At 44.5% G+C, this 7,285-nt stretch overlaps 1 pseudogene; it reads right to left on the reverse strand.

The window, feature by feature from the left end:
* Positions 1–4,670: 4,670 nt before the first annotated feature.
* On the reverse strand, positions 4,671–4,760 carry LOC136312320 (small nucleolar RNA U3; annotated as a pseudogene).
* Positions 4,761–7,285: the final 2,525 nt, after the last annotated feature.

Raw genomic sequence — 7,285 nt, forward strand, 5'->3', positions numbered from 1 at the left:
ATTTCACCTATATTAAAAAACTGTATTAAAAAATTTTAGCTGGCCCTAGCTGGTTGGCTCAGTGGTAGAACATCAGCTTGGCATGGGGATATCCCTAGTCAATTCCTGGTCATGGCACACAGGAGAAATAACCATCTGCTTCTCCACCCTTCTCTTCCTCTCTTCACTTCCCACAGCCATGGCTTGATTGGTTGGAGTGAGTTGGTCCCAGGAGCTGAAGATGGCTCCATAGAGCCTCTGGCCTCAAGTGCTAAAAATAGCTTAGTTGCTAAGCAATGGCTACAGGTGGGCAGAGCATTGCTCCCTGTAGGGGGCTTGCCAGTAGATCCCAGCAGGGGCACATACAGGCATCTGTCTCTCTGTCTCCCCTCCTTTCACTTAAAAACTTGTTTAGCTAATAGGCTAAGTCTCCACTTTTTGAACTGTATAAATGGCTCAAAAGTTAGTGACGAAAAAGAAGAGTCTTGAAAATCAAATAGCGATACTCAGAACAATGCCACAATTTTAATATTGAACAACGGTCCAGTGAAATTATGAAATGTTAATCTATGTGTATAGGAATAATAATGTCTCATGATGTCTTTACAGAAAATTATGAAGAAAACTGGAAATAAAACACGTGACATGTTATAACTGAAAACTGGGTATTACTCAACTAGCTAGAGCAGTGGTTCTCAACCTGTGGGTCGCGACCCCAGCGGGGTCGCCTAAAGCCATCGGAAAATACATAATGCATATCAGGTATTTACATTCCGAATCATAACTGTAGCAAAATTACAGTTATGAAGTAGCCACCAAAATTATTTTTGTTTTGGGGTCACCGCAACATGAGGAACTGTATTGCAGGGTCACGGCATTAGAAAGGTTGAGAACCACTGAGCTAGAGACTATTGTCACCCTCAGGTTATTGTCTGTTATAAAATATGATCAAATAGTAACATACAGCTATGAAGACTCTTAGGCCATTTTTAAAAGCAAAATGACCTCACTTGTAAAACAATCAGACTTCTCCAGAATAATCACAAAATCATGCTTTTTTAGCATCACACTGATGATTTTTTTTATTAATATAGAAAATGATCAAAATTCATTCTTTCCTTTATAGTAGGACCATTTGCGAATTGCACATTGCCAGGAAGCACACAAAACCATCTGCAAAGTGACAAATATTATGCTCAGTAGAAGACAAGGCGAGCTGTTGGCAAAATTCCTTTGTCAAATGACACTGTTTTGGCTCTGTGTGTCAATAGCACATAGTCTGAAAGACAGGTGCTGAATGGGTGGGTTGTGAAGAGGTTTTGACTTCTAGTTGGATGAATCTACAGACTGGGGGTTCGTTCTTACTATATGTGCAAGGGAACAGATATAGTCAATAACTCACCGTGATAGTCACTTCTTCACACCTAATGTACAGAAGAAGAATACTTCATTTCTGAGCCACGATGTGCATTGGACAGGGTGCTTCCGGCTCGTTTCCGAGGGAGCAGCGAGATGGGTGCACGGAGAGGGGTCCTGCTAAATGCATCACATAGCTCTGCCAACCCACACACTGCTCTGCCCACATACTGCTTTATTCGCAGGCACCAGTTGGTGGTTAACAAAATGCCTCCTGATTTTGATTTAGAGCTGAAGGAAAGGGTGAGAATTGCGGTCCAATAATGCTAAACGTTTGAGAAGCCCTGTTAAATGTCAGGCTCTTAGAGTGCCCCGTTAGAATTACTGCCAGAACCTTTCTAATTAGTTTCTGAAATCATTCTGACTCACCCTGATGCATGGGTCCACAAACTATTTTTTTTTTCCTGGAAAGTCTTTTATTGTCAATACTTTCAGCTTTGCAGGGCATATGGTCTACGCCACTGGTAACTACTCTAGCCTAGAATTGTAGCACAATATGTAAACAAACAAACAAAAAAGTGTGGCTGTGTTCTGATGACACCTTAGGTACAAAAAGCAAGTCGTGGGTTGGATTTGACCCGTGAATCATAAATGGCTGGATACCTGCTAACCTATTTGATCTCCCTTCTTCCAGGGAGATTAGCACAATGTGACAATTTGATCGCAGCACACCTGTACGTCACAGCCTTTAAGTGTTCTTTCTCTTGTCCACAATTCACACCCAGATTCTTTAGAATGATAGCCAAGAGGTTTCTTTATTTGACTTTTATCTCCCTTTTGAATCTCATTTTAGGTATTTCTTCAACACGTCCCGTGTGTTTAAAGCTTAATCGAAACATTTAGAATTCCTTCAATATGCCGTGAGTCTCTGCGAGGGTGGTGGAGAAAATCTATTCTTTGCACATGCCTTGACTGTGGACCTCACAGAGGCACGACCACTGTTTGTTTGCGAGTCTGGCTATTGGATTACAACCTGAGCTGCTCCAGAGACTAACGTATATTCTATTCATTTTTGGGTAGACAGAGCCGAGGACGTTGCCTGACCAATTCTAGATACTCGATTAAGTGTTGTTGCACAATAGTCAAATGATAAAAGCTCATCCAATAACGGATCTCCTTCTTCTGTTCCCCCACCATTAACCCTCCTTTTCTCCACAATATTTGAAACCAGAGAGAGCAACCAGTTATGTCAGGGGAGCCGTGGAAAGATTTTGAGGCAAAGCCAATTCCTAGAACCTCTGTTCATCCTCGCCTTTTCCTCTAAAATGTGCAAGTCGACATCTTTAGCATACGTTTAATGCATATTTGATGTGATAAGAGAAAATATGAAGCCAGGAAGACATTTGTACAATAATACAGTGTAAAAATGTCTCAGTGATTTCAAGCTACTGATTTGTGTGCTCTGTACGGCATTAGATCCTAATTGGCCATCTTGTTATATATGCATCATGTTTCTCAACGTATGGTGACTATCAATCTGTGTCCCTCTTCCCAGGGTTAAAATCCTTTGAAAAGTTATTTATTTATTTATTTATTTATTTATTTATTTATTGTATAACACTAATTTTCAGTCAGATCTGGCATGATATATGGATTTTAAATATTTCCAAAAAGGAATATAATATTCCAAATACAATTTTGAAAGGTTAAAATCAAGCCACTGGATATTGAATAACATAGAGCTGCAATGATCTTAAAGATATATATACTTAGGCACCACATTTTAATTTAAGCTCCCGTTATTACAGTAAACTAGTCACAAAATGGCTCCCCATTCATGCAATATGTGAGCTGTAATGTTGCTTAAATTGAACAGCCGAGTGCCTTCTAATAATGTATGTTTACTTCATGAACTTGTGGGCAATTACATTGTAATTATGTCTTTGTAGGTGCCTTTTACTGACATATACAGCACCAGCGCGTTTTAAAACATAATTGCCGTCCTCTGTATCATTTAGCAAAGCTGGAAATTGTTCAAGGTTGGTAAATTACCTACATTTAGACCATAGGCAACTAGGCAGATTAAGCGACACTGTCAGCAATGTTACAACAGAAATCGGTAACAAGTATACATTCAAGGCAGGCTTTCCTTCTAAACTAGAATTTTGTTTATAGAGTGCTTTCAAAAAAAAAGAAAAGAAAAATTTAAAAAAGAAGAAAGAATAAATAGAAAAAGAGCATGCCAGCTTATTGACAAGATAAACCAGCCTTTCCATGCACAGGCAAACGCCATGGCCAGTGTGCAGTTAGGTTTTAAACTGCAAAGCTATTTAACCTGAGAGATGTGGGCTGATGGTACAGGACTCAGAGAATAAGAGCTCTGGAGGAGACACTCCTGCAGAGACAGAGGTTTCATGGAACGAGGCAGCAAAACAGGGAAAACCTGGCACTCAGAGTCTGAAGGAGTTCTGTCCTTTTCTATTTCTATAGCTCCATTCAGCTGACTTATTCTTGAGCCTCCACGTTGGAATGGAAAACAATGGAGAAAAAAGAAAAAGAAAAATCATAGGCAGCTTCAAAGGCGCCCGCGAAGGTTAAGATGGAATAATCTATATCAGGCTCTCCAAAAGCGTGAGTTCTCTCAGTCTTTTCTTCTCCTGAGAGGCGATTTGATCTGTTCAGGATTTTTTTTTCTTCTTCTTTCTTTAGATGTGGTGAAGAGGTTGTGCTGAATCAGCCACCGGACTGCCAAGTGCCCACCAATCCCGGTTCGCCCCGTGGGATTCAAAGAGGCGAGCGTGGGTTGCCTGCCTTCTGGAAAATGTCCACCGCTGCTTCGGAAGCCATGTCCCGGAGAAGAGACCCGTCTCCGAAGACCGGCAACGCCGGTTAAGGAAATTAATTGTGAAAGTATTACTCTGTCACTTCGTGCCTGCAGGCCAGCCGCTTATTGATGGCCGGGGTTTAGGTTCGGATAAAACCATTTCACCCGTGCAAGCCCCTTTTTCCATTACACGGGGAAATGACAGCTCGGGGGGGTGGGGGGTGCTGCTGAGCAGAAAATGATCCGTAGAGGGTCATTGTATGTTAAGTGTAAGATTAGAGAGCGTGTCGGGGCAAGGCCATGTTCTTAAAGGACACATAATGAATTAATAACATGATAAAATGCTGGGCATTAAAGAGAAGTCCCACCTTCTTATGACACACAGACACACAGGTGACAGAAAGGAGTGTTGTCAGCTGGGGAGTCCCGTAGTGCACAGAGAGTGCTGGACAAGCATCTGCGGGTGTCTAACAGGAGAGTTAGTCCTCATCGGGTGACGTCAGGCATGTCACCTGCCGCCCGCAGTCACAATGTCCTCTTTGGAAAAAAGAAATAACAAAAATTAACAAACTATAGAAATGATCCCTGAAAGTATAGTCTTAATAACAAAAATTAAGAACGACCCTTTCTCCACATAGTTTTGAGTTTATAAAGAAGACCATGTATGAAAAACAAAACAAAACAAAACACTTTATCAAGCATCCATGCAGTATAGCAATTTATGATATACTGATTTTACAAGGACGTTTGGCCTGGAAACTTAAAACTTTGATATTGTAGTTCTCTGTCCCATATTCTTATTTTATTTATTTATTTGTGTATGCATTTGTTTATTTATTTATTTATTTTTAAGTGAGAGGAGGGGAGATAGACAGACTCCCGCATGCGCCCTGACAGGGATCCACCCCGCAACCCTCTCTGGGGCCGAAGCTTGGGCCAATCCAGCTCTCCTCAGCACTGGAGGCCACACTCGAACCAACCGAGCCACTGGCGCGGGAGGGGGAGAGAGAGAGAAGGCGGACAGGGAGGGGGAGAGAAGCAGACGGTCACTTCTCCTGTGTGCCCTGGCCAGGGATGGAACCCAGGATGTCCACAGGCCAAGCCAAGCTCTATCCATTGAGCCAACCCACCCAGGGCCACCTTCCCTTAGTCTTAACATTACTTTTGGTCATTGTGTCTAAGATATAATTGAATGTTGTTTTTTTTGTAGCAGAAAGGAAAATATACCGCCAGCACATCTCAACAAGTAAAAACTGTGGCACCAGAGCCCTGCAGTGTTACAAAGTATTCCTCGTGGTGGAGACCAATGGGAGTCTATCCCTAGAGAGACCTCAGCCACCCTCAGCTGTCCACTCACAAAGGGAGCTGGGGCAGTGGAGTCCTGTGGAGAGAGGCCCATGTGACCTGTGTGGTGGTGCAGGAAACACCCCAGAAAGCAGAGGAGCTGCTTAGAGTGGATTTAAGACTTCACGGGCCTCGGAAGAAAGAGCTCTCCGATCGGGGAGCAGACAGCAGTGTGGGGTTGAGAAAACGATGCAATCAGTGTTTGTAGAGCTAGTAGTCTAAGCGGGGTAGGGGTCAGACACTCCGGAAACACAGCGGCCTCCCGACGGCTGCGCAGGGAGGACACCTCGGGCATCTTCAGAGGCCCAGGGAGGCCGGAGGGATGTGCTCTGATCTGAGGTATTTGATTGGCCCCCGACAGGGGCCAGGTCTTTCAGAATCTCTCGAAACCCTTGTGCAGAGAGTGGAAGGAGGGATTTCATTTCTCTGAAGGTGAGGTGGGACGTTTCCTCTGTGGGTCTGGGGCTCACAGGAGCCATGATGCTGGAGCAGCAGCCCGTGGAAGGACCGAGGTAGCCACCGGGGAGTGGCCCTGGGGACAGGCAGTGTTCGCGACTGGGAATTCAAGAAGGAATTCCTCTGTTGCCTGTTTTCTCCTTTCCCCCAAGTTGTCTTAATGAGACCACCTCCCAGAGTAAAAGGAATTTTGTTGTAAGCTAACTGCGCTGGATGTGAAGGGTGGACGACGCTGGAGATGAAAATCACATCGAACCGGAAGAGGAGTTCAAGCTTCACGGAGCCCTCTCAAAAATGCGTGATCCTGGCCCTGGCCAGTTGGCTCAGTGGTAGAGCGTCGGCCTGACATGTAGGAGTCCCAGGTTCGATTCCTGGCCAGGGCACACAGGAGAGGCACCCATCTGCTTCTCCACCCCTCCCCCTCTCCTTCCTCTCTGTCTCTCTCTTCCCCTCCTGCAGCCAAGGCTCCATTGGAGCAAAGTTGGCCCGGGCACTGAGGATGGTTCTGTGGCCTCTGCCTCGGGCACTAGAATGGCTCTGGTTGCAACAGAGCAACATCCCAGATGGGCAGAGCATCACCCCCTGGTGGGCATGCCCGGTGGATCCCGGTTGGGCGCATGTGGGAGTCTGTCTGACTGCCTCCACATTTCCAGCTTCAGAAAAAAAAAAAATGCATGATCTTTTGAGTTTTTGAAAACAAGACGGTGTTATACTGAGCTGTACACTTGAAACCTGTATGGTTTGGCAAACCATGTCTTTCCAATCAATTCAAACAGAAACCATAAAACTGAACAAAATAAATAAAAGTAGTATTAATATTAAAAAGAGAGAGAGAGAGAAGAAAAAAAGTGGAATAGATTCGGCATCTCTACTGCTCACAAAAATTAAGGGGTATTTCAAAACGACTCTGAAGCCATAAAATATCCCCTAACTTTGGTGAGCAGTGTTCTGAGACCCACATTTCACAGAAGGGAAGCCAAGATGGAGAAAAGGGGAGTGGCTTGAAAACGCTCGGGGCGAGCGTGGGGTGAGGACCGCCTCTGCGTTCAGTGTGTCCAAGGCAGCAGCCTGACCCGCTCCCGATCAGTGCTGAACGAGTGACTCCAACAGCCGTCAGAGAGGGCACCGAAGCTGAGAATCGGACCAGACTCCGAAGGCCCAAGGTCTAAGACCTGGAAAAATGACACTTCCCCCGGAGACGCCTGCGTCAAAGCGTTGGAGGAAGAGTTCTTGTTCTTTCCTTTTTCTTATTATAAACAGTTCCTTCTTCCAGGTAGGTAACATGTCCTATAAGCCTTCTTTACCCACTAATTCATTCCAAACCCC

This window comes from Saccopteryx bilineata, chromosome 8, assembly GCF_036850765.1.
Source record: "Saccopteryx bilineata isolate mSacBil1 chromosome 8, mSacBil1_pri_phased_curated, whole genome shotgun sequence".
Taxonomy (NCBI): domain Eukaryota; kingdom Metazoa; phylum Chordata; class Mammalia; order Chiroptera; family Emballonuridae; genus Saccopteryx; species Saccopteryx bilineata.